This window comes from Gossypium arboreum, chromosome 6, assembly GCF_025698485.1.
Source record: "Gossypium arboreum isolate Shixiya-1 chromosome 6, ASM2569848v2, whole genome shotgun sequence".
NCBI classification, from domain to species: domain Eukaryota; kingdom Viridiplantae; phylum Streptophyta; class Magnoliopsida; order Malvales; family Malvaceae; genus Gossypium; species Gossypium arboreum.
Window position 1 is genome coordinate 17,856,427 of NC_069075.1, and position 3,761 is coordinate 17,860,187.

General features: G+C 35.0%; 1 non-coding gene across 1 annotated transcript; it reads right to left on the reverse strand.

The window, feature by feature from the left end:
- Positions 1 to 3,135: 3,135 nt before the first annotated feature.
- LOC128294690 (small nucleolar RNA R71) lies at positions 3,136 to 3,242 on the reverse strand. Its single transcript, XR_008284997.1, has one exon. It is a non-coding gene; the product is annotated as a small nucleolar RNA R71 (small nucleolar RNA).
- Between the last annotated feature and the right edge of the window lie 519 nt (positions 3,243 to 3,761).

Here is a 3,761-nt window from a genome sequence, read left to right on the forward strand (position 1 = left end):
AGGCATTCTAAGACCTATATATGACAAAGATAAGAAGAAAGGAGAAAGTCTTCATGAAATATTCAAGAAAACAACTTGAAAAACACCATTGAAGCCTACTCTGATGTAGATTTCCACAAAGATTGAAGATCTTCTTTTGATTTCTTTAAAGTTTATTATGAATTTATTTATTTCTTGTGAATATACTATCTTTGAGATTTTTTATTTATGATTAAGAACTAATTTTCTAAATACCTAGTGAAGATGAACCCTTTGATGAATTTTATCTTTTGATTTCTATTTTTACGCAATAAATACTTGGATCTTGTTCTCAATTTTTTTTGTTTAATTCTTGGTTTAATATTTCTAGATTATTTATCCATGTTTAATATGCTTAAATCAGTGGAGGAAAAGTCCTTGTTTAAGAGTAAATCTAGCATAATTAAGTGGAGTTGTATGCAATCCTAGAAATTATGTAACACCCCGAACCCGAGACCATCGCCGGTGTCGGACACGAGGGGTTAGCAAGCCAAGTTCACTTGTTTTGCCCATCCATTGGACATTTCCAGTCAGGCTGGAAAAACTGCGTCACTGTCGCCTTAAAAATCATATCTCGAGTTTCAAAACTCGGAAACTGGTTTCGTAAATTTTCCCTGAATTTAGACTCATATATCCATCCATGGATTTATTTCTAGAATTTTTGGTCGGGCCAATTGGTACAGTTTATTAGTTAAAGTCACCCATGTTACAGGGATCGACTGCTCTGACCTTCGCGCGGTATAACTTGAATATCTCTCTGTACAGGGATTTAATGCTGGTGCCGTTTGTTTCTAATGAAACTAGACTCAAAATGGAATCTGTAAATATAAGGTATGTCTCCTAATTCTTTCTGAATAATTTATAGTAAATTTTTAAAGTTGCGACAGGGAACACAGAAACAACAAGGGGTAGTCCTATACATGCCATTTCAAGTTCAACCAAGAATTTATACCAAAATGGGGGCTTGATAGTGTGGATGACTTCGACTTCAACGATCCCGAATCCGATTGCTATCGAGCGAAATCTAGAAAACTGAGAGCCAAAAAAAAACGGAGTAAGCATTTTTATGCTTAGTAAGTCTCAAGGAATATAATCAACTTAAACTATTTGCGGTTTGTATATATATATATGGTGTCATGATGTGACTATGAATTGGAAATGGGAATGTTGGTCACATGATCAGCCATTGGCATGGTTAAAATGATCATATGTGGACCTATGTAAGGCAAGACTAGTTGGTTCATGGAGACTACAAAATAGGTAAGACCTACCTTAAAAACAGATGCTGCCAGCTGCAGTAACGTGAATGTGAAAAATCACCAAAATTTGTAGGGATTGTATTAAATAGTGAATCAGCTATGTAAATGAACATTGATGAGTCTATTTTCATATGGAAGAAACGAAATGGTCATAGGAGTTACATGTTAAGAGATATTAAAGCTATTGTAAGACAGGGCCAGAACGGTTTCTGTGTTCCCTGTCGCAACTTTAAAAATTTACTATAAATTATTCAGAAAGAATTAGGAGACATACCTTATATGTACAGATTCCATTTTGAGTCTAGTTTCATTAGAAACAAACGGCACCAGCATTAAATCCCTGTACAGAGAGATATTCAAGTTATACCGCGCGAAGGTCAGAGCAGTCGATCCCTGTAACATGGGTGACTTTAACTAATAAACTGTACCAATTGGCCCGACCAAAAATTCTAGAAATAAATCCATGGATGGATATATGAGTCTAAATTCAGGGAAAATTTACGAAACCAGTTTCCGAGTTTTGAAACTCGAGATATGATTTTTAAGGCGACAGTGACGCAGTTTTTCCAGCCTGACTGGAAATGTCCAATGGATGGGCAAAACAAGTGAACTTGGCTTGCTAACCCCTCGTGTCCGACACCGGCGATGGTCTCGGGTTCGGGGTGTTACAAATTAGACGATTTAAATCTACCATATTAGAGTCAAATCTAATAGGGGGATCCATCGATCGAGTTAATGTGATAATAGGTGTTTTAATTAAAAAAATTTAATTAATCAACCTAGAGTCAGTTGCTCTTACTCTCGAAAGAGATATTAGCATAATTTAGGGATTTCTACGGATCGAGATACTAAGTGAAGAAATTGTGTAATATAGGTTGATAATGACAAATGAAGTCTAGGTGGATTCTTTCCTGGGTATTGTCTTGCTTCTTCGTTGTTAATCATTTATTTTCTTGATTTGTTCTTTGTCATGTTCTTTAGTTAATAAGTTTAGTTAATTTTAGTTTTACTCAATCTCTCTAATTTGTCAGTTAAATAATAGAAAGACGGTAATTACTAGTACATTTAGTCCTCGTGGGAATGATATCTTTACTCACCGTAGCTATACGATTAATTGATAAGTGCACTTGCCTTTGTCAATTTTTTAGGTGGTTTCATGGACATCAAGTTTTTGGAGCCTTTGCCGGGGACTAAAATATTAGGAAAATTTTATTTTTTATTTTAATATTTTTTGTTTTTCATTTAATTTTTACATTCTAATTTTTCATTTGTTTGCTTATGGCAGGTTCTTCTAGTTTATAACTAGAGGAAGCCCGCTGGATCTATTACTTTTTGATAGTGATATTGACAAGGCTACTCCTAGAAATCATAGAGAGGCTAGAGAAGCAAGGAAAAATCAACAGAATATAGTAGACGATAAAGAGGAAAATAATATTACTGTGGAGATGGGTGATAATCAAAATAATTAGTAGCTTCCTACTCCTCTTGCTCATGTACTGTGTTTTACTATGCTAAGCCCACTCTGATTGGGGCTGAATCGAGTATTGTGAGACCTACCATTACTGCAAATAATTTTGTGCTGAAGCCAAATACAATTCAAATGGTACAACAATATGTTCAGTTTGATGGTTTGCAAGATGAAGATCTAAATACTCATTTAGCTAACTTTCTAGAGATTTGTGACACAATTAAGATTAATGGCGCTGCTAATGACACCATACATTTACGGTTGTTCCCATTCTCTTTGAGGAGTAAGGTAAAACAGTGGTTAAATTCATTGCCACGAGGTTCTATCACGACTTCAGATCAAATGACTGAGAAGTTTCTTTTAAAGTACTTCCCATTGACTAAAATAGCTAAATTGAGGAATGATATCTCTTATTTTGCTCAAATTAATTTGGAGACATTATATGATGCATGTGAGAGATTTAAATATCTTTTGAGAATGTGCCCTCATCATGGGTTACCTTTGTGGTTACAAGTTCAAACCTTCTTCAACGGTTTGAATCCCTCAACTAGGTCATTAATTGATGCAGTAGCTGGTGGAACACTGAATAATAAAACACCCGAGGCAGCTCAAGATTTTATTTAGGAAATAGCACTGGATAACTATTAGTGGCAAGTCATGAGAACAAAAACAATGAAAGCAGCCGGCATTTTTAATCTAGATGCAGTTGCTATGTTGTCAAGTCAAGTGGAAGCACTAAATAAGAAAATTGATGGTTTCAATTTTTCTATGTAGGTGAACCTAGTAATGCAATATGATACGAATGGAGTGGGGATGATCAATTTAGAATGTTTACCTTTCAGTTCTATCATGGAGCATGAGCAAGTCAATTTTATAGGTAAAAATTCTAAACCTCAATATAACCCCTATACTAAAAACTATAATATAGGTTGGAGGAACCATCCAAATTTCTCTTGAGGTGGTCAAGGAAATCAAGGTCACAAGCCCCTTCGAGTTTTCAGTAACCTTATCTACAA